This window comes from Castanea sativa, chromosome 5 (assembly GCF_040712315.1).
Source record: "Castanea sativa cultivar Marrone di Chiusa Pesio chromosome 5, ASM4071231v1".
NCBI classification, from domain to species: domain Eukaryota; kingdom Viridiplantae; phylum Streptophyta; class Magnoliopsida; order Fagales; family Fagaceae; genus Castanea; species Castanea sativa.
Genome location: NC_134017.1, coordinates 80,637,835 through 80,663,013, shown reverse-complemented (window position 1 = coordinate 80,663,013; position 25,179 = coordinate 80,637,835). Strand labels below are relative to the sequence as shown.

Sequence of the window (25,179 nt, the reverse complement as noted above, 5' to 3'; positions counted from 1 at the left end):
CCACATGTTAGTCTCACATAGATTATATATCCTTGCGTATACAAGATTTTCTAGTGAAATAGACATTGCTCCTGTCCAAGGATTCACTTTTCAACACTAAAAACCTCCCACAAAGAATGGTAATATACTTGTGGTGGGAAATTGGTAGTCTTATAGCCCTTGACGTCAATGGTGTAATGAATGATTTTAGAATGCTGAATCTGATTAATATTTGGGTGTTTATGAAAAAAATTGGCGATTGCCTTCTCTCTTGTAATATATATATTTTAACTATCATTACAAATATTTTTTGCATTTTTTAAAGATAAAGTGTTATAATTGATGTTAATTAAAGTTGTGTCACTGGTGATTTCAAAGAAGTAATGTTATTTTTTCCCTCAAAAAAGAAGAAGAAGAAGAAGTAATGCTGTTTTAATCATATCCTACTAATTTATTTGTTATGAATAATAATGGAAATTTTGTTAGATCCCAAATAATATTATCACAAAAAATTATCAATCCAAAATAGACATTACATATAAGAATACAAATATTTAAATGGAAAACCCTTTTCTCTCCTTGAAGGGAAAAACCAAGAGATAAACTCTAAAAAATTTCACTATTATCAAATCAATTACAATAATTCTTAAGTTTATCAAATCAATTACAATAAAAAAGAAAAATTTGTGTATGTCTCATAGCCTTAAATTTTCTTTGCTCTCACACTTTAATTATCTATCTCAAAGGCGACAACACTTCACTCTCTCATTTTTATTTAATTTCTCTCTCTAACTTGACTTTGTCTCTGTGTGTCAAATCTTGTTACTGTTATCACAACTTTTCTTATGCTCATTAATTGAGCATTCACATGGGCTGGACGTAGAAAATTTTTTAATTATGTAGATGATTTGTCAAATGGACGGAATCGATTGATATGGAACTATCTAAGGTCCTATGTTGTTAGGTTCTAATAAATATGATAGCAATTTCAGTGTATATATATAATGAAGTAATTGCTTCTCTCTGTTCTTTATAATCCCTTTTTTCCTTTCTGAAAGCTCGAAAATGTGTAAAAACACAGGAGCTGTTTAGACCCCCAAATCAAAAAATTACGACTTGATTGATTTTGTTCTAACTTAAATTAAGTGTGGAATAGAGTAAATGCGAGTGAACAAACAATAAAACTACACTAAGCCATATTCATCAAATATCAACAATAAAATGAAAGTTAAAAGAGTAGGGAAGAAGGATGCAAATACAAAATAACACTGAAATGTGTAATCGAAGAGGAAATCAAAGAACTCGGCGAAAAATCTCTTTGCTGCCCTCCAAGCAGTAAATTGATCCACTAGAGAATAAGTTGGAGTACACGAATAACAAAAGACCCTCCAAGCCTAGTCTACTCCATGTACTTGAACCCTTCAAGCTCCTGCTACCAACTAATTTGACGAAGCATTGTCTTCTCTAACTCTTTGGATCATGTAATTCAGCCTGATTGCATCCACCAAACAAATGGCTTCTTCCAATACTTCCCAGTAGCTCCAAAACCTCACTTTACACTCAGAATGGGTGTGATAAATTTTTGGGTTATCAACCTCTCGAGGATTTGGATATGGAGAGATAGGAGTTGAGGAAAACCACAAATAATTATGTAGAGGATTGTAGGTATAACAATCTCTAACTCTCTAGGGTAATATCTAGCGTTTTCTTTTTGAAAAGCACTCCTTATAATATGTGAGTAATGATGGAATATATGGTGTGGGTGAAGACATGGTGGAGCAAATATACCAAAATAGCAAAACAGAATGTTTCACGGGTATTCCGCAAGAAGGCCTTACCTGCGAGTTACTCACAAAAACCAGCTGTCATGACTCTTCGCATTCCAGTCATGTGCTCTGTACATGGCTCACTTTGCAGGAAGACTTCTCATGAAATCCACTTAGTCTTCAATGAGAACTTGAGCCTTCACACTCCCTCTCACACACAACCCATACAATGAAATCCCACATAAAAATAGGCTATATGATTGAATAAAATTACAATCAAATTTGGCACAGAATTAAAGCCAATACAAAATAGTTGTATATCACAACTTTACACATTCATTATATCTCACACAACCAAAGCATAGTCCTTTGGTTCTACACAGATTTTTCAGCTTTATTATAGAGCGTCTTTTAGCTTGGCAAAGCACCAATCAAAACAATCAATATGAGGAGCCTCAAGTTTCATGAACATAACGATAGACTTCATTGCTGATTACTATCAAAATATAGAGAGTTACAAAGTCCTAAGCCAAGTTGAGCCAGGTTACCTTAAAAAACTCTTGCCAGAATCAGCACCCTATTATCTTGAATCAATTGAAACCATCCTCCAAGATATACAAAAATATATTATACCTGGTATTACACACTTGTAAAGTCCTAATTACTTTGCCTACTTCCCTTCAAGTGGTAGCACTGCAGGTTTTCTTGTTGAAATTCTAAGCACTGGCTTTAATGTAGTCGGATTCAATTGGATGTCATCACCAGCTGCAACTGAGCTAGAATGTATTGTCATATATTGGCTTGGAGAAATGCTTATGCTACCAAAGTCTTTCCTTTTCAAAGGTAATGGTGGAGGTGTATTACAAGGGACTACTTGTGAAGCCATTCTGTGTACACTAGCTGCAGCGAGGGATCAAATGCTAAACCGATATGGGAGTGAGAAGATGGAAAAGTTGGTGGTCTATGGGTTTGACCAAACACATAGTGCACTACAAAAGGCAGTTCAAATTGCTGGAATCCACACAAAGAACTTCCGAGCCAGCAAAACTATGAAGTCAAATTCATTTAGGCTATGCCCAAACTCTCTAAGAGATGCAGTTCATGCAGATGTTAAAGCCGGGCTAGTCCCATTATTTCTATGTGCCACAGTTGGGACAACCTCAACAGATGCTATTGATCTGATAGGGCCATTGTGCGAAGTAGCCAAAGATTTTAACATATGGGTTCATGTCGATGCTGCATATGCTGGGAGTGCTTGCATTTGCCCAGAGTTTCGTCATTTCATTGATGGGATTGAGGGTGCAAACTCGTTTACTTTGAATGCACATAAATGGTTCCTCACAACTCTAGATTGTTGCTACCTTTGGGTGAAGGATCCAAGTGCCTTGATAAAATCTCTCTCAACAAATCCAGAGATTTTGAGAAACAAGGCCACAGATTCAAAACTAGTGATGGACTACAAACACTTGCAAATAACCTTGAGTAGAAGATTCCGAGCCATGACACTATGGCTTGTGCTAAGAAGCTATGGCGTGGCTAAACTTAGGAACTTCCTAAGAAGCCTTGTCAAAATGGCAAAACTTTTTGAAAAGCTTCTAAGAAATGATAGTAGGTTTGAAGTTGTTGCACCAAGAAACTTTGCTCTGGTTTGCTTTAGGGTTTTGCCATGGCCAAATGATAACAATGTGGCTAATCAAGTAGAATGTGCAAATGAAACAAGAAGCTGCTAGAGTCGATCATTGGGTCAGGAAATGTGTACATGTCTTCTACCATGGTTGATGGAGCATACATTATACGGTGTGCTATAGGTGCAACTCTGACAGAGGAAAGACATGTGATTAGGGCTTGGAAGGTTATTCAAGAGCATTCAAATGCTTTACTCAGCAAAAACTAGTGTAAAGGTATTGGCACTAGTCACATTGGGTTTGCTTGGAGAGTCTTTTGCTATTCATGTACTCCAACTGATTTTCTTGTGAATCATTTTCTACTTGGATGGCAGTGGAGAGGTTTTTTGCCAAGTTCTTCAGTTTCCTCTTTGATAACATGTCTCAATGTTATTTTGTGTGTGCTTCTCTCTATCCCTTACTCTTTGCTTTTAATTATTGTTGTGTTGTGATTAAATATGGCTTAGAGTACTTGTTTTAATTGTGCATGCTTGCTACACTTATTTCGTATCATATTTGATTGTGTACAAGTTAGGCCAATTAGTGGATTTTTGTATTTGGGGTCTATATTATCACAAGGGATTTATCACTAAGTGAGTTTTCAGTATATTCTGTCCTACTTCAGACCCCTTCACTTGAAACAAACTCGTCCCCGTGTTCATCTTTGAAATTTAAAATCCTCCATGCCAAGAGAACAAATACTTTGAATAATTCATCTTTCTTATTTTCTTGCCAAACTTGAAACTCATTAATTGAGCAACTTCAACTTCTTGTACCTTGATCTTCATGCAATTGACAATATTCACCAAATAAGAGTCAATAATCAAATCAAATATTTCCACCCCAATAAAATCAATAAACTTTGTTTCAATGTCTTCCACTATAATAATAGGAGTTTGAATATTGCAATCATCTAACTTGATTTCACCGAGATCGTAGACAACTTCCTCTATAATTTCTTCCTCAATGGTCTCTACTATCTCAACTTCAAGATCTTTATGTATACTAGAATCTTCATTAATCTCCTCCATATTATTCTTGATTTCATGATCTTCTTCTATAATAATTCCTTCATAATTTCCTCTTAAATCTTTATATTTTTTTTCTTTAACTTATACATAATCTTCAAGAACAATATTTACTTCATGTTATGGTCATATTTTTTTATATAATTGACTAATCATTTGATAAAATGCACTTTATTTGTAAATTGGGTAGATCGAAGTTGGGTTTAATACATATCAAACAATAGTATTAAAAACGTGAAGATTGATCCAAGAAACAAGTGAAATTTTTTTTTTTTTTTTTATTAAAGCTCGACAAATAGCTGTGCGCTATTGAGATTAAATGGGAAGCTCAACACAAGATCGATCTATAGAGAATTATGATTTCAAAATTTTCAGATCTGAAATTCGGCTCATGATGATGTATTTGTCTATCTCAAAAAATAAAAAATAAAAAAATAAAAAAAAAAGAAAGAAAAGAAAGAAGAAGAAGAAGCATTGAACACATCTATCTCAGGCTTTCAGCCACTGCCTAGCTCTTTCTTGACATGCCCAGAGTATCTCCACTGTTCTAGAATCTAGACCTGGATTATTATACTTGGAACACAGGATAGTAATTTGATTTTACTTTTCATAAAAGATCGTGCTGGTGACCAAATATTTTCATTCTTTTCCATTGATGATTTTATTCTTCAACCATGAATATTGTAGAGCATACAATAGTAACCTTCTCTGTACAGATTAGTGGGCCACCATCCACCAGTTAGGCACACAATAATTCATGAACGAGTATTAGATTATCATATTATCGGTTATATTAGTTCAAAATAAGTAAACTATAGTTATGCTAGTTTGTGTAAATAGTGACATTAGTTTTTTTTTTTTTTTTTTGAGAATAGTGTCGGTAGATGATTTTCCCAGAAGCAATCAAATAGTTATGGTAAGATGAATATATGGGAATTCATTAATTGTACGTACTCAATATTTGAAGAATTCAGATAAAATAGACGTGTCGTTGTGATAAGTGATTAATTCATTACCGGTGCTAAGTTACCCTAATTGAAAAACTTTTTTTTTTAATACAGCTTTCTTTTTCTTTTTAAAAAGGAAGAAGCATAGGGACATAAAAGATTTCACAATTTGCCATCTTAGCAAGTTGTAAAAAACTTTTGTGTGGTTTAATTTCAACCTAAACATATCACTTTAATAAATTATACTAGCCTCCTCACATGTGCTTCATACATGCTTTGAGGTTCTATTTGTCAATCTCTAATTATAAATTATTGTATCCCCTTAGTTATAGACTAAATGTAAAAATTGAAATGCTCAATTTTTGGTCCTCAAAAAAAAATGCTCAATTTAGTATTATATATATCCTCGTTATTTTTTTATATTAAATCACTTTGAATTTGTTAATATGGTTATTAATCTTTAATTTATAAAATATTGGACACCAAATATTCCTATCCCAATTCTATACATAGATAAAAAGTAAAATAAAATATAATAAAAGATCCCAAAAAATTGTGTATCCCTAACACTCAAAGAGGGAGTTATTCTGTTTTAATTTTCTAAATTTTTTACTGGGTAACATTATTTAAATTTTAGTAAACAATATATAATGATAAGAAATGTGACTTTCAATTTTCTAATCCATGCTATTTTCTTTATAGAATAGTTATACTTGTGTTTACTCTTTCAATTTTCTCTATAATCACAAAAATAAGAATTTTTAATCAGGAATGTTATAGCTAGGATTAGGTTTCGAAAGAAAATGAAAGATGATTTTCTAATGGATTCTTTGTCTTTAAATATCGAAGGGAAAGTTGCTGCAAAATTTAGTACATAATTAATTATAACTAATTTTCATGATTTAAAAGATTATTGAATTCCATTTTTTAAAGATTACATTAGATTAAATAAAAATTTATCATCGTATACCTTTCCTAGTTATGCCCAAACGAGCAATATTCCAATCTCTTACTTGTAGAGACATTATCAATTGGTAAAAAAGTGATGAATTTTTTTAGAATGGTTATATATATATTAGACCGCATTGGGTCTAAATGAAAATTAGTGAATATTTACCAAATTACCAATTCAACTAGTATGAAAAATGTTGTCAAATATGTTGTATACACAATATTACTCTTCGATATATCACGTCAACAATTTCAGGACCATCCAACCTAATAATATATACTGTAATTTGCCATATTAATTGTTACAAATATAAAACGTAATTGTCTACCGACAAAGAAAATATATAGAGAAAATATGATTCGAAGAGTGGACCAGAAAAATATAGACTTGTAATTAATAATGTGCAGAAAAATAGATGATTACCAAAATGTTATTGGGTCACTAATTAATAATATCTCCCAATAGTCGAAATACTAGACAGTTAGATAGAACCCATATAAAACAATAAAATAAATTAAATAATAGACCTTTACAAGTATGGTACGAGTATGACATGGTATCAAATTCAAAAGTGATAGGCCAAAAACGTATTGACCCCTTGTGATGGATTAAGTTGATTAATTAGCCAAGTTCAATTAATTAATCAAATAAACATGCAAACGCGTGGTAGTACAAGCAAATCACCAATTAAACTAAGTATGCAACGGAAAATAAATAACACGGTGATTTGTTTACGAATGTGGAAAACCAACACGACAAAAATTCCATCGGGTGAATTTAAGGTCACCACTCCCGAAACTCCACTATTATCACAACAAGCGGTTACAAGTAAAGGAATCCCAAGTACCTTACCAACCTACAGTTGAACCCTTACCCCAATACCCAATTGGACTTGTTATGTAGTGACAGTTTCTCCTTTTGATGCACGGCTCCCAAGTACGTGACTAACCAATTGCGCGGATCCCAGTACGCGACTTCAATCACCAACTAGAGAAGATTTGTTGGCTGCAAAGTTTTTCAATTCATCCACACAATGAAGATCAAGAAGATGCTTGGTTACAAAACCCTACAGTGCAAAGACACAACAACTTCTTCACAAGAAAGATGAACTAGGGCAGGAATTTCGTCTCAAGTTACAATTTGCATGAACAAGGAATTCTAAATGCTTATGCAACTTGCCACACTTTGACGGCCCTTAAAATAATTCTTTTATATGTCTAGAGTTAGGAGAAAAGAAGGCCCAAAGACACATCCACGGATTGGAATCAAAACAGAACTAGGAATCTGTTTTTTTTAAATCTCGACAGCTACAGGTGTCAAGGTGCTATCGAGCAGCTGTCGAGCCTCGAGGCTAGAACAGCTTCTTAAAGCTCGATAGATGCAGCTGTCGAGCCAACTGTCGAGCTTTAATGAAGAGCACTTCTTAACTTATTTCTTGAACAGACTTTCATGGCTTTAACACTTGATCTTGAAACCTTGTTTCTTGAAGCATTAACCTCATCCTAAATTTACTCAATTACAAGTAAAGTGCGTTTTGACAAAGGATTAGCCAATTACATAAATAATGAATGACATATGTTATAAACAAGTGAAACACATATGTCTTAACAAAAAGTGGTGACACAAAAAAGTAAAAATAAAAATAAAAACAAAGATATCCCTATTGGAGGTTATGACCCTTAAATTATTCGAAGGCTTACAAATTTCTCAAAAATAATAAGGAGTTCAAGGTGGGATATGTTAGGATTAGTGCCCTTAAATCCTATTGTATGATGCTATGTATGTTATTATTTATGACATTATGTATGACTTAATGTTGTGTTTAATAAAATTGTTTTATTATTATCTAAAAATAATAGTAACATGAATATTGGGACATCATCATAAAGTCCATGAGATGTATTATATGTGATTTATGTGATTTAGTCATAGAAGATGTAAATCACAAGTTCCTTGTAAACTTAAAATGTAGTTCGTAGTCGGTGATGAAAATTGAGCATTTCATCTGCGAAGACTATATCATATCAACTAAGATGATTTGTCTTGATCATGGAAATGGAGATTTCTAGTTGATATGTTGATATGTTTTAAGAATTAAAACATATTGAACTGGACTGTGTGAGATTTATTACTCTTCCAACGACTGTCATATGAATAATAAACTCACGACTTATATTTGCATGAACTCTTAATCCTGAGAGAATAATGGACTTGATCATGAGGTGTAAGTTGCTTTGCTATATCAGGAGTGAGATCTAGAATAACGATCAAAATCTCAGTATGTTGGGCAACCACATTTAGTATTGATAGAACATATATTCTTAAGATGGAATTCATAGTCTCTTAAAGGAGATACAAAATATTCCATTGAGATAAGTTTAATGGGATTGTTATTCAGAGAGTTAGGCCTAATCACTTTGGTAAGAAATTATTAAAGTATATATTTATGAAATTAGATTTTATAAATGTATAATGAATAACTTTAAATGATTAAACCGGGTACTCAATGATAAGATGTAATAATTTATAAAGTGGTAGTCTATATTCATGATTTTGTGTTACTACGAATATTTTATGAAGGGGTTGCATATATAATAAAGTCTTGGGATATAATTTATAGATAAGGCCTAGAGTACAATTATATTTATATAGTGGTATTAAATATAATTAATGGTAACTTTGGACTTATCAAGAGTTGACAGAAAAGCCCAAGGCCCATTAGAGCTAGTGTCTTATTGGTCCCTTTTGGTCCTACTCCAAGCCACACACTTAAGCCCAATTGGAAAGGCCCAAAAGGCTAGCCCAATTAGATAATCGGTTAGACACAAAAGGAGAAATATACAGAATTTTTCTGTAGAGAATTTTGTAAGAACACTATTGCGAAATGATGTAAGAAATGTTAGACACTTTGACATTTCTCTCTTTGGAACTGATTGAGAGACCACACATCTTGGGTGTTAGTGGAATTGGAGTGAAGATTGAAAGTGTTCCCAAGCGATTTTGATCTTCAATTTTTGAAATTAACCGCTCCACGGTACATTCTCTTGTTCTTAAATTCTGAAACTTATATAGTACATGTTAACTTTTATGAATGGAGTAGATCCGTTATTTTTCCGCTACGCACATGCATAATTCCACCAGGATATCCCTGGATATATGCGGATGCAAAGTAATACTAAGTTCACCAAATCGTTGAACTTAGTTTTCAAGATATATATGGATGCAAACTATGTTATGTGGTTCGATGCAAACTCAGTTTTCAAGAAAGGGATGTATGACTATGAATATCCACACACAAGATATCGTTGCATATACACGTTCACTATTAATAGACGGCATAATCACTTTGTCAACAAACCACACACAAAATGGTGATAAATACTTATGGTGAAATATTTGGTGGAGTTATGGGCCTTGATGTCATGTGGTCTAATCAAGTTACACCTGATCTAACTCTAAGTAATGTTATATCACCAAATAACTTGTTATTAAATTAATATTTTGAAAATCCAACCGTTGAATTATATGTTCAATATGTTCTTAACATGTATGTCAATTTTTATATCAATCAGTTGTTATCTACTATTTGATTTCTAAACTAATCTTTTATACATTATGTTAAACTGCAAAAACTTGAATTTTAACAATTGATCAATGGCATAGCTATTAATTTTTGATCATCTTGAAATTTTGCAAGCATGGGGAATATACGAAGATAATGTAATCTAACGGTGGATTTGTCAATATTCGCATCCAATTAAAAAATATTAAATGGTGTAATATTGTTTATAGTTATACCAGGTGTAACTTGAACCCAACCATATATATACATATAGCCAAAGCTAAGAGAAAATTTAATTAAATTCTAAATTGGAGTTTAATTTGCGCCACGTGTTTCATCAAATTTTTAATTTTGTGTGTCAAATGAATTATTAGGTCAAAAATCAAAGAGTCTAAATTAAATTAAATTCTAAATGTATTTTAATTGGAGTTCAATTTTGTGACATGGATCTCATCTAATTTATTTTATTTTATTTTTGTGGCAAGTGAATTATTAAGTGTAAAAACCAAAGGGTCTAGATCCAATTAGATTTTAAATCATATATATGTAATTGTGATAGTTTTTAAATGTACTCGTGTATCTGTAAGGGATTACACACTAAAGCTCTGTTTATATAGCTTATTTTGTGTCAGTTTATTTTACTATTCAACTTATTTTTGTTACTATTTATGTGGCTCACTGCACTTTTTGGTACTATTCATAGATTTCATCGTACTATTTCAACTAACTTTTCCTTTATCTACAATACTTTTAGTATTTGGCTTCCCAAACAGAAGCTAATATTTTTAACAACAATGTTTAGCTAACGTACTTCACTTTGTATTATGTAACATTGCATTACTAATACCTTCTCAACACCTAATTATATGCCACACCAGCCATTCTAAAATCATGTCAACAAATACACACTATTCCCACATAAATAGAAAAAACTTGTAACCAAACAATTTCACCAACATCTAACAGCCCTAATCCCTATTCTCTTCTCACTTTTTTGCTCTTAGCCGTCTAGCACTCCACCGGTTCAAGAACTTCACAACTGATCTTGCCGTCAAGCACTATACTAATCAATGATGACGAACAATAAATCTAACAATCAAGGCTGGCCCTTCCACTAGGCCAATTAGGCCATTGCCTAAGGCCCCCAAGTGGAAAAGGGGCCCCAAAATTTTGAAAAAGAAAGGGGTAGTATAAAAAAATTAATAAAATAAAATTTAGTTTAAGATGAAACTCTAAAAAATCTAATACATCCTTGTGACCAAAGAACAAAAAATTTGGAATATTCTTGTAAACATCGGTACCCAAAAAAATTCTTCGGTCTAAACAAAATTAATTATCCCCAAAAAATCATCATTAACCTCTAGACAAATCAAAAATCAACCGGATAAAATGCAAATCTAGTCTAAAAAATTACCCACAAAACAATCTCAAATCAAAAGTCTCAAATCCCTAAAATTAATCCGTACCTTTCCTCTCTCTCTCTCACTCTTGCTCTCCGCCTCTCTCTCTTAGCTAGTTGATGATAGTTTGCAAAAATATTGTCTTAAACTTGAATCTTTTCTCAAACATGATGTTTATTATGACATTGATGGTTTAAATTTATTTTTAGAGTTAAAAGTTTTACAAGAAATTTTACAAATAAAAGGATACACTCCTACCTTCTTCAGTAAAAAAAAAAAAAAATGATATAATCTAGTTGACATACTATATTATATAAAAATATTAGATTCATGTCCAAATACATGCATTATTTATAGAATTTTATTAACAATACGTGCTATAGTTACTTTTGCAGAAAGAAGTTTTTCAAAATTAAAATTAATAAAATCATATCTAAGATCGACAATATCTCAAGAAAGATTAATTAGATTAGCTATACTATCGATTGAAAATGAAATATTAGAAAAACTTGAATAAAAAAAATTAATTAATCAATTTGTATTTCGAAAGGCAAGAAAAATAGATTTTAAATGAAATATATTATAATATAAAAAAATTAAATAAATATTAATTTAATTAATATATAAATATTAAAAAAAAATGTCACATTTTAGTTCTCACCTAAAGTCTCAAAATGTTTAGGGCCTGCCCTGCTAACAATACAAATACCTCTGTTACAAATGATAATGAAAGCAATAAAAAATTTAATTACGGAGCTGAGTTCTCAAGTGTATGAATGTTGTTAGTTAGGTTCCAATAAATATGTATGATAGCAACTTCAGCATTTTTTTTTTTTACAAATGAATTAATTGCTTCTCTTTTCTTTATAAGCCCTCCTTGCCATTGATTATATCTCACTCAACCAGCGCAAACGTAGATTCTGCATAGATTTTTCTACTTTATTTTTCATAGAGCAACTTTTAGTTTTGCAAGAAACCTACTCAAAACAATCAATATGGGTAGCCTCAAGCTCCATCATGAACTTGAAAATGATTCTCACATGATGGTTAACCCTCTAGACCCAGAGGAATTCAGGAGGCAAGGCCACATGTTGATAGACTTCATTGCTGATTATTACCAAAATATAGAGAGTTACAAAGTCCTAAGCCAAGTTGAGCCAGGTTACCTTAAAAAACTCTTGCCAGAATCTGCCCCCTATTATCCTGAATCAATTGAAACCATCCTCCAAGATGTGCAAAAATATATTATACCTGGGATCACACATTGGCAGAGTCCTAATTACTTTGCCTACTTCCCTTCAAGTGGTAGCACTGCAGGTTTTCTTGGTGAAATTCTAAGCACTGGCTTTAATGTAGTCGGATTCAATTGGATGTCATCACCAGCTGCAACTGAGCTAGAATGTATTGTCATGGATTGGCTTGGAGAAATGCTTATGCTACCAAAGTCTTTCCTTTTCAAAGGCAATGGTGGAGGGGTATTACAAGGGACTACTTGTGAGGCCATTTTGTGTACACTAGCTGCAGCAAGGGATCAGATGCTAAACCGATGTGGGAGTGAGAAGATGGAAAAGTTGGTGGTCTATGGGTCTGACCAAACACATAGTGCACTACAAAAGGCAGCTCAAATTGCTGGAATCCACACAAAGAACTTCCGATCGAGCCATCAAAACTACGAAGTCAAACTCGTTCATGCAGATGTTGAAGCTGGGCTAGTCCCATTCTTTCTATGCCCCACAGTTGGGACAACTTCAACAAATGCTATTGATGCTGGAAGTGCTTGCATTTGCCCAAAGTTTCGTCATTTTCATTGATGGGATTGAGGGTGCAAACTCGTTTACTTTGAATGCACATAAATGGTTCCTTACAACTCTAGATTGTTGCTGCCTTTGGGTGAAGGGTCCAAGTGCCTTGATAAAATCTCTCTCAACTAATCCAGAGTTTTTGAGAGACAAGGCCACAGATTCAAAACTAGTGGTGGACTACAAAGACTGGCAAATAACCTTGAGCAGAAGATTCCGAGCCATGAAACTATGGCTTGTGCTAAGAAGCTATGGCGTGGCTAACCTCAGGAACTTCCTAAGAAGCCATGTCAAAATGGCAAAACTTTTTGAAGAGCTTCTAAGAAATGATAATAGGTTTGAAGTTGTGGCCCCTACAAACTTTGCTCTGGTTTGCTTTGAATGAATTTCTTAGAAGATGGTGTAGTACGATCTTGTAAGAAACTGTACTTGAATCAAGATTAAGTTCTGTTTGTGTGAAGAGAAGCTTTAGGAAACAAGAAAGAAAGAGTAACAGAGAAAAGAGATTTACTGAGAAGAAAAATAGACTTTCTTGCTTAATGAAAATATCTGTGAGTACAATCATTTCTCTCTATATATATATATATCCCAAACTGACCCTGAAGCTTCATAACTAATTAACCCAAACTATACGGATCAATCCCGTGAAATTAGGGAAGGAAACTAACTACCCAACTAACTGTTCTTCGTGCCAGAATTGAGGGAAGACTTTGAACAGTGAAAACGACATCGTTCTGTCTTCTGTAGCTTAAATATCAAATACATAAAAACGGTGTGTTTCAGCTTTAGTGAAACAGTGCGTTGCGCCTATATTTAAATGTAGTCATCTTCAACCTCACGCCTCTGTGTGCAATTCAATTCTTTAACCTCTTTAACTTCTTTAATACATGCTTTAGGGTTTTGCCATGGCCAAATGATAACAGTGTGGCAAATCAAGTAGAATGTGCGAATGAGCTAAACAAGAAGCTGCTAAGAGTCGATCAATGGGTCAGGAAATGTGTACATGTCTTCTACTATGGTTGATGGAGCATACATTATACGGTGTGCTATAGGTGCAACTCTGACAGAGGAAAGACATGTGATTAGGGCTTGGAAGGTTATTCAAGAGCATGCAGATGCTTTATTTAGCAAAAACTAATGTAAAGGTACTGGCACTAGTCACATTGGGTTTGCTTTTAGTTGCCAATAAAAGTAAAATAAGTGTACATGATGTGGCAATTTGATGCCATGCACAGTCCCTTATCTTCTATATATGTAAGATGCTTTTAATTTTATTCTAAACATATCTTTTTATTGAAAATAATAATTCGTTATTTTATTTATAACTGTCCTAGGTAGATTTAGATAGAATGGAAAGCTTTGGCAAAGACGATTTCTCAATGTCTATAGGTCTGTTTGTCTGTCTCCTTCTCTCTTTTCACCCAAAAATAATAATTATTATAAAAGAAGTAAAACACTTGTCTGTCTCCTTCTCTCTTTAGTCTCTTTCCACCCAAAATAATAATAATGACAAAAGAAGAAGTAAAACATTGACTGAGTGGCTAGGCTGGGTTACCAAATTAATGGCGGCTGTTCTGAGCCAGGGCAATCTCCCCAATATGCTCTAGGACAGGGTCCTGACTGTTGAGGTTCTTATTTCCCTTTTAAGATAGGAAATTTTTTGGTTTAAATTAAAATTTGATTGGGTATTTAGTTTATAGAAATTAAATTTTTTTTTTTTATTGATTAAAAAATCTGTTTAAGTAGTAAGTGAGGACTGATCTTGGATTTTTTTTTCTTTTTTTCCTGAGGTTTTTATTGGGCTTTGTATTATTATAAATATTTTTTAGGCTTTTTTATTTTTTTTGCTTGAAAGACCTTAATAATTGTTAAGTGGACCAAGTTATGAATCAAACCTTACTTTTATTGGTTATAAAAAAAAAATTTGAGGGTGGTCACAACATTTTTTTAAGGGTAAATAAATATAAAATTTTAAATTATTACGTGTTTATTTGAAAATAGTTTATTTAGTTGAAACTGAAAAATTTTTGCTAAAAATACTATAGATAAAGCTAAAAAGTAGTTAAAATAGTACAGTGAGACCTATGAATAATATCAAAAAGTGCAATAAACCTATAAATAGTACAAAAAATAAGCTAAATAGTAAAAAAAACGACTTTACAAATACTCACTACACATAAAAAATGTTTTTATTTTCCAGGTCAAGTGGTCTTTTTTTTTGAAGAAGTAAAACACTGTGACCTTACGTGGGACCTTTTTTTCGCTCCAGGCAACACGTCTACTCTTGTTTTGCGTCTACTTAGGGCCAGGTTTGATAGTGGAAATCAATATCGAACCAACCTATGTTTTGTCTCGAACGACTTATGGTGTCTAATCTTTTGTCTTTTGTCTTTTTTTTTTTTTTTCTTCACTATTTAGTGCTAATAGTTTCTACTTAACGCATGTATAAATAATTAAGACTATGATTCTAGGCAAATGAAATCATACTTGTAACATTGCAAACTCTTTTCTTAATCATATTCCTGATCTTCTATGTTCTTCCAAATTATGGGTGGAAATTCCCCCCAATTTCTCCTCACTTTTGTTCTTTTTTTGTTGTGCACGAAGCCAACCCTCAGCTGCATAGAGCAGGAGAGACAATCACTTCTTAAGATTAAGGAGGACCTTATTGATGACTATGGTCATCTTTATTCTTGGAGTGCTGAAGAAGGGTCAAAAGATTGTACGTTGCAAATGGAGAGGGGTCCGCTATAGCAACCAAACAGGCTCAATCTTAATTTCTCCAACTTGGAACCTTTGAGAGGTAAACTTAGTCCTTTTCTGATTGACTTACAATATTTGAATTCTCTGGACGTGCAAAACAATGATTTTAATCAAAGCCAAATCCCAAAGTCCATTTGTTCTCTCTCCAACCTAATACACCTTGACCTGAACTCTGCTAATTTGGGAGCAAACATTCCTTTTCATCTTGGGAACCTTTCGAGCCTGTAGTATCGAGGTCTTGGCTAGAATAATTTTAATAATCCTGAAAACTTAGAGTGGCTCCCTCAACTTTCTTCTTTAAGATACCTTGACATGAGTTCTGTTAACTTGAGCAATGTTAATAATTGGCTCCAAGTAGTGAATAAGCTACCTTACTTGACATCCTTGCACTTGGAATCATGTAGTCTTCCAAATATTTTCTCTGCTTGGCTTGTTAATTCTTCTACTTCTCTTCATTCCCTCGATCTCTCTGATAACAGTCTCACTTCTTCTTCTTCTTCTTCTTCTGTACTACAATGGTTGTTCAACTTCAACACTAGTGTTGTTTAATTTGATTTACAATTTAATCAATTTCATGGTCTAATTCCAGATGGTTTTAGCAAAATGAAGTCTTTGACACATCTCTTTCTTGATTATAATGAGTTTGAAGGTGGGATACCAAAAACCTTCAGTGGTTTGCGTAATTTAAACACATTATCTCTGCCAGTGAACAATCTTAACGGACAACTTCTTGAATTTTTTCATAACTTGACTGGTTGTGCAAATTAATCAATAGAAGTTTTGAATTTAGATTGGAATCAAATCATGGGATCGTTACCTAATCTCACCACATTTCTATCATTGAGAGTATTATCGCTTTCTCAAAATCATTTGAATGGGACAATACTTGACAAATTGGGAAAACAATCCAAGCTAGAGAGATTTTATCTTGGTCATAATTCATTTGATGGTTTTATTTCTGAAGCCCACTTCTCAGAGCTTACAAAATTGAAGTATTTGGACTTATCTAATACCTTATTAGCTTTCAACATCAACTCTGATTGGGTTCCACCTTTCCAATTAGAAAAAATAGGGTTACGGTCCTACCAACTAGGCTCTCGACTCCTAAAATGGCTTCAAACTCAAAAAAATTACGTTTGGCTTGATATTTCTAATTCTGGAATTTCAGATTCCCTTTTTAATTCATATTGGATCTTCTCTTCTCGATTAATTTATATGAATATGTCTCACAACCAAATCAGTGGCCATATACCAAATTTGTCATTGGAGTTCTCCTCTCGCTCCACAATAGACTTGAGTTCCAATAAACTGGAAGGTGAAATACCATCATTTTTATTTTAAGTGACTCTTCTGGATATTTCTAATAATATGTTTTAAGAGCCAGCCTTATTCTTATGTACAACCAATAACAGGAATTTGAGCATTCTAGACCTCTCCAACAATCAATTATTGGGAGAGCTTCCTAACTGCTTGATGCATTTTGAAGGACTTAAAATTCCTAATTTGGCAAACAATCGTTTTCATGGTAAAATCCCAAACTCAATAGGTTCCTTACTTGGGATTGAAATACTAGATTTAGGCAACAATAGTTTCATTGGGGAATTTCCTTCCTCATTTAAGAATTGTATAAAGTTGAAATTTGTTAATCTTCGAGATAACAAATTTTCGGGACAAATACCGATGTGGTTAGGGAGCAGTCAACCTGATTTAGCTGTGCTTTTCTTTCGATCAAATCACTTCTTTGGAAGCATTCCTTCACATCTATGTCATCTAACACATCTTCAACTTTTGGACCTTGCTTTAAACCATATCTCAGGAAGTATACCAAAATGCCTCAATAGTCTTACTGCTTTGACTAGTCCAATTTCAACCATTGGTCATTTTTATAAAGGTCCTATAGACTTTTTTCACGGTGATGACCTTGCATTTTAGTTGTGGAAAGGAAGAGATCTCTCTAGTAATTTTGGACAAATAAAGAGCATAGATCTCTCTAGTAATAAACTTACTGGGCCAATTCCAAGGAAAATTATGAAACTTGTTGGATTGATTTCTTTGAATCTCTCAAGAAACCTTCTAACTGGAAGAGTCACTACAGAGATTGGTGTGTTACGGTCATTAGAATTCTTGGATCTATCCACTACAACCAAAAATGTTTATTGCAACGAAAAAAACCATTGCAATAGCATTAGAGTCATTGCAATAGTTAATACAAGATGTTGCAATAAAATTTGAGGCAATAGGTTTACGCAACAAAAATTTTTGTTGCAATAAACCTCAAATATTTTAATAATAACTTTGATGCAATGAGATATATATCGTTGCAATAAATAATTTACTATTTCAAATATTTTGTAAGTATAGGCTATTACTTCACAAAACTTATTGTAATAGATTGCAAATAATTGTACAAAATAAGTTAGATTGAATTACTGTAATGATATCTTCATTGTAAAAGATAATTAATTCATTTTGTCACTGCGATTGACTATGAAATAATTGATACCAAATTATTGCAACGATATATTCATTGCAGTTAATAGATTGTAAAAGAATTAATATCAAATTGTAAAAGAATTAGTATCAAATTATTGCAATGGTAACTTTGTTGCAATAAGCTATTAATTCGAAATTTTTGTTGCAATAGATTGCAAAAACAATTAGTATCAATTTATTGCAACGATTATTTCATTTTAAGTTATTGCAACAATTTTTCCTAATATATTAAAGCTTCTATTGCAGCTAAAAATTATAAGTTATTGCAACTTATTATTGTTGATGTAATAGTTTAACACTTTTAAGTTACTATTGCAACTATTTTAACTTGTAGATGCGATATTTTGTCTAAAACTACTATATACATATTTTGTTGTATTAACGCTTGATGTAATAGACATTTTTTGATGTAGTGATATGAGAATCAATTATCAGGTGGAATTCCTTCAAGCATTGCTCTTATTAATTCTCTAAATTTCTTGGACTTGTCGAACAATAACCTTTCGGGCATAATTCCAACAGACCTTCAAATCAATACCTTTAATGCCACTGCATATGAAGGTAACCCAAATCTTTGTGGATTTCCACTTCCTAAGAAATGTCCAGGAGAAACAACTCAAGACCCAGCCGTGAATAGAGGTGGTGACCATGCTAGCATTCAAGAGACAAAAGATGGGTTTATAACCCCAGGATTTTATGTTAGTGTGGCCCTTGGATTTGCCATCGGTTTTTGGGGAGTTTTTGGCACATTACTACTAAACAGGTCATGGCAAGTCTCCTGTTTCAATTTCTTGAACAATATCAAAGATAAGCTAGATGCGACTATAGTAGTGAATATGGCAAGGTTACAGAGGCAGCATCAAACATAATTGGTAATAATTGTTTCCGTACTTTTATTATCATTGTCATTATCATCAATGTCATTCTAAGTTTTTTTTTTTTTTCTCTCTCTTCCTTCATTATTGTTTTTTTTTTCTTGATAACTACAGTCTAAAGTAGTATTATTATCATCATTATTACTCCCAAATTTATGAACATGTCTCTGTCTCTGTTCTTCATTTATTCAAAACTCTCAGTGAACTATGCTTTACAAAAACATGTCATAGACCCTCTACTTCCCTTCGGTTATGTAACTATCCTTTTACACAACCATGATTGATCCCAATGAATTACAAGCTTACAACATTTTTTTTTAATTAACAAGTTTACAACACGTTAAATATACTTTCTATTTTACAAATTCGAAAAGACTCCATCAAGATGCGTTCCGTGTTAAATGTCTTACTTAGGTAATTACTCAATTATGTTGCATGCATCACAAATTTTGGTTCCTGTATGAACTTGTGCTGGTTATTATTACCGTTTTCAACACTCTTAATAACCACAAAGCTTAATTTGATCTATTCATTTCCCTCCGGACTCTTACTGTACAGGGCTTGGAATCATTATGAGAGACACAGGGTGGCAGGGTTTATTGCTGGCAAGTCTTCGAGAATTCCATTGATTCGTGGTCGAATGGAGTTTTTTAATTACATTCTGGGTGCTATTGAATCTACAATTTTCTTTCAGGAAATTGATATCTATGAATGCATTTCCGAGTGTGGTAATGCACACTTTATCTGAACTATGCAATGAGGATGTCTCCCAACAACCTCATTCGGTCATTTGATAGATGAACTCAAGTTGTTGACAAATTGTTGTACCTCGGCATTTTAGTTTCGTTCTTACAAGTGGGAATAGAATGTCTGGTTTATTGGCGTCTCTTGCTAGGGTCTATTGTAATGTTGTTATATGGTTTTCAGGAGTTGTTTCCTCTGTTTTTCTGCTGTTTTGGCAGACGATGTACCCAATTTGTAAGTTAGTAAATAAATTGATACACTAGTAAAAAGCAACAGTTAAACAGTAATCATGTAGATGACGAAAACAATCACATACTAACAGACTAAATTTTAGTTTAGTTATGCTTTTACTCATTCATAGAACATGAATTTTTTATAATTGAGTATGCACAAACAGTCAACAGTTAGTACCTACATTCATACATACATGTACGAGGACATAAAAAAAAATACATGCATTGGGATAGATGGTAATAGATGGAACATGCTCAGTGAAATCAGTGAGAAAGTTCCTGTATCAGTTGTCCCATAGGAACACATCAACAGCTAGATGGTCGTGGTTATGGAAAACTACAACTCCCAATAATTTAAAATAATTTATCTGGGAAAGCTTCAATGATCATTTACCAACATGCAGTTTATTTATAACCAGAGGAGTTCAAGAACAAATTTGTTTGAGATGCCATCAGACAAATTTAGCAAGAAATCATCACCCTTAGATTGTTTTCATAGAACTGTCCATCAAGCGGATGTATTTTTGTTCTTACTAAAAAAAAAAACACATGAAAGCCGTAAGACCTTGTGGCATCTATGTTGCTTGGCTTCCACCTCCTGAAAACTTTGTGATGCTCAATACGGATGGGAGTGGGAAAGCTAATCCGGGACAAACAGGAGCAGGGGGAGTTGTTCGGGATCAAAATGGGAATTAGATTACAGGATTCTGGATGCATATAGACACCACAAACCATTAATGCTGCTGACATTTTGGGTTATTCAACATGGAATAAAATTACTTGCTAATAGGGAAGACCGCTATGTGGGTCTTTCTACATTTGTGTATGATTGCAGGGAGCTCTTGGATAGGTAATGGATGGTGCGTCGACTTAATGGCGGAGCTAAGAAATTTTTTCAGGAGAGCCGGTGAATACATTTTTGTGTAATTTTTAGATCTATTACCAAATGTAATTTTCAGGGGGATGGTGCGTCGACTTCACATGCTCAGAGAGACTAACGTCGCTGCAGAGAGATTGGCAAGGAAAGATGGGGTATTTTTGACGCAGCTTGATTCTTGGTATAGTTTGGAGTACTTTGGACAATAGCATGCATTCCTATCAAGTATATACAGCACAAATAGGTCTTAATTCAGCTAGTCTTGAAGAGCTTGGGTTTTAGGGACCCAAATGCCAAAAATTGACGAACTGGACTCCAAACCTATCATTTATGTGAAATCACTTATGTCTAGAATCCACTTCACATACGGTCCTTTTACGACTATATTGTCAGTTTCACATGAATTAATCATTTTTTTTGGAAACTTTTTTTAATGCAACCCAAAGTTAGGTGTTACCGTCAAAAATTGACATTTGTCTTAACCCAACATCAACTAACCCACTTCACCCAACATCACTTAACTTAATAATTGATTAGTAATTTATAATTACACAGCTCTCACATAGCAAAAAAAGGTGAAAGGCCTAATAATTCTACAAATGATTTTTTATGTTTCAATATGTTTTAGTCACAACTTAAATAAAAAATTTTAGGGTAAATTCTACTGATATATCTTAAGGTTTGGGTAATGTAACTAAGTCCAAAACTTTTCAAAACTAGTCAATTTGGTCCCTAAACTCAACTTAGTCCATAAATAGTTAGTTATTTTTTACTCAATTGTTTTAGGGAATGATTTGGTTTTAGGGACTAAGGGTCTGTTTGGATAGAACTTATTGCTGAAAACTGAAAACTGAAAACACTGTAGCAAAATAATTTTAAAATGTGTGAATAGTACCGCGGGACCCATTTTTAATAAAAAAGTTGCTGAAAAGTGAAATTTGTGGGTCCGTGAACAGTGCACGAATGCACTGTTTACAGAAGACTGGGTCAACAACTGCGGCTGGAAAAAAAAAAAAAAATGAAAACGCAAACGCAGCATTTTTCAATGGAATCCAAACGCCCTCTAAATTGATTAGTTTTGAAAAGTCTTAAGATCTAGTTGGCATTAGCTCAAATCTCGGGAAGTGTGAATGGATTTTACCCATTTTATTTTTATACAAGACAGAATTCTACTCTAACATAATCTATGTGTATATGTGTATAAAGCTCATTTCTAGAAACTTGAACCCCGACCCTTGTCTCCCACATCCTACAAGTACTTAGAGCAATCACATCAGCTTGTGTAAAGTTTTGCAAAATAGAAAAAGTTACTCTTTTTACACATTTTGGCCCAAAAAAACACAACTTATCACTGGGCGTAAAATTGTGCATTTATGCACAATTGCTACAGTAACCATGCATATATGTACGATTACTGTAGCACTTGTATTTAATATTTTAATAATTTTTTCTCTCTTCTTCTCTCTGTCTCTTTGGTTGCTCTCATTCTCACTGCCACCCATCATCAGAGAATGCCACACCATGCATCAACAGAGAACACCACATCAAAAAATTTCTTCCAAAATCAAGTAAAACAAGAAATTAGTATTACAGAGGATTTGTTTGGTTGCTGAGAAAAACACAGAGAAAACAAGAAATAAAGAAAATTAATCAAACACAAAAAATCAACAAATCTTGGGTTGTCGATTGTCTTTCCTTCTATTTCTACTCTTTTCCACCACTTTCTCACCAACCAAACAAGAAATAAAGAAAATTAACAACAAAAAAGGCTTGAAGGATCTGGATCTTCAGTGCTAAGAGGAGCATAAGAAGACCGATCCAAGAAGCGAAGCCATTTCAATCACCGGACCGTCGGAACTGAATGCCGACGAAAACAACGGAGCTCGCACATCGACGAAAACAACTGCTACTTTCCTTTGTGTGGTGGGTCTATGAGAGAGAGGGGCAGTGAGGGAGAGAATAATAAAAAATTGTAAAAAAATGAATATTTTATTGAATAAATGTGTAGAATAGATAAACTGATGCTGGTGTTTTGTAAAAATGGATGTGTAAATTAGAAAAAGTAGTTTTTTTTTTTTGCAACATAGATGGAAATTTTGCATCCACTGATGTTGATGCTCTTATACTTGTAGAGTGACCATCATGCCAAGTGTGCCAAGGGTAACCACCGCATACCCTTGGCACGATGGTTACCCAAATATTTTAATACTACTACTTCCAATTGATACATTTCACAAATATTAATCCAATCAAAACTATATGGAAATTATGCAATCACCTAATGATTTTAGTAAAGAGCACAAAACTATTTATATATGATTATATAATCTAATTATGTAACTACCCATTGCAAAAAGGGTAATGTCATTTATAGCAAAGAGAACAAAACTATTTGACACAATCACAACTTTAAGGAAAATATATTGTTTTGAAGTCACCTTTCTCATGTGAGTAATGCTACATACAAAATATTTCACAAGTTTTTTTACAGCAATTGAATTGACAAATTTTTATTTGTTTTTATCTAAATTCACAACTAACATTATTATTATTTTTTTTTATCACATCGCCTGGGTGTGAAAATTTTGGCATATTTTGTCAGGAATGGACCAAGGATTTCAAGCTAGGCATCCCTATAGTATTAACAAATTATAAATGCACAAAATCGTTATATCTTAATACATTAAGATGCATTTGTCTACCCAAAAAAAAAAAACAAAAACAAAAACATGTTTTTTTCTTTAATACTAGGCTAGCTAGGATTTTTTCTTTTTTGGAAGTTAGAGCATTCACAATAGTAGTGCTAAAAAATTTAGATTTTAGTACCTCAAAAAACTAATTTATCTATTTACATCTCAATTTACAATACACACAATATCAAATGTTTTTTTTTTTACCACTTCATTTAAAATAATATAAACAACGCATTAAAATAATAAAGGAAGAGAGAGAATTTAAGTTTTTTAATTAAGGTAGAGAGATAATCTTAGTAAAATGTTGTATTTTATTTTAAAAAACTTGCTACAGTTAACTAGTATTTATGCTAGTTTATTGTAGTTGCAAAAAATTTTGTTTTAACTTCTCCAATAACACATGATTTTTTTGGTGGTAAAATAGATTTTTTGCTAAAATACAATCACTATTGTAAATGTTTTTATTGTTTTTGTTAAATTTTTGGGTTGGATAGTTGCTAATTGGAGAAGACGTAAGATTTTAGAAGGAGGGCAACTACAAAAATAATATATATATATGTGTGTGTGTGTGTAATAAGTAAAAAAAATGGACTAGGAAGCCTTGGCTGGCCCCACCTGGGCCAGTCCCAGAATTTGTGCATACTTTCTCTTCTCATGTAAAGAAAAGCATGTGAGGGAAGAATACACTCAATACAGTGTGAAAACTTAGGATCTATTTGGTAAATGATTTCTAGTAATGTTATTTAAATTTTATGAAAATACGTGTAAGTAAAAAAGTGTGTAAAATTACATGTTGTGGCATTTAAATAACAATTTTTGTTTTTAAACAACGTTTTCAAATAGGCCATATTATCTTCTATAACTTTTTAGCTTTTTAGTTTGAACCGAGTTTTGTTTTTTGTTTTTGGCGTAAGACATTGCAATAATACAGTCGCTTTTATGAAACACAAGGTGTATACCTCGCTTAACTTTTATCAAACTTGAACAATATATAAAGCATATAAATATCGAAGCAGGTAATGAAATATGTATACTGAATATTATCTTCCTATAACTTCTATATTAATAAGAGTTGGAATTGGAAGACTTGGTGGAAGACCTGGAAAGTTCTCGCAACCAAAAAAGTTGGCAATAATACAATCGCTTATGAAACACATGCAACCTTATTGTTGCGCCAATGCTAGTTACAAGATGGTTCTCATAAATTTCTTTAACTAACTTGTCATGATAAAATAACATTACTTTCAATTATATTTAATATTTAAATGAAATATTTAAGGAGGATGGGGGTTTGGGTTTTCGGGATATCAAAGCATTCAATCTTGCTTTACTGGCAAATCTATGTCATCGGAAAGTAATCAGGGAACCAATATGTGAGGCGTGTGGAACGAGGGAGGAGAGTGA

The 25,179-nt window shown here is 32.9% G+C and overlaps 3 pseudogenes; all 3 read left to right on the top strand.

The window, feature by feature from the left end:
* Positions 1-2,209: 2,209 nt before the first annotated feature.
* Positions 2,210-3,639, top strand: LOC142635917 (tyrosine decarboxylase-like; annotated as a pseudogene).
* Positions 3,640-12,293: 8,654 nt separating this feature from the next.
* On the top strand, positions 12,294-14,235 carry LOC142635916 (tyrosine decarboxylase 1-like; annotated as a pseudogene).
* A 1,409-nt stretch (positions 14,236-15,644) lies between these two features.
* LOC142634534 (receptor-like protein EIX1) lies at positions 15,645-19,222 on the top strand (annotated as a pseudogene).
* Positions 19,223-25,179: the final 5,957 nt, after the last annotated feature.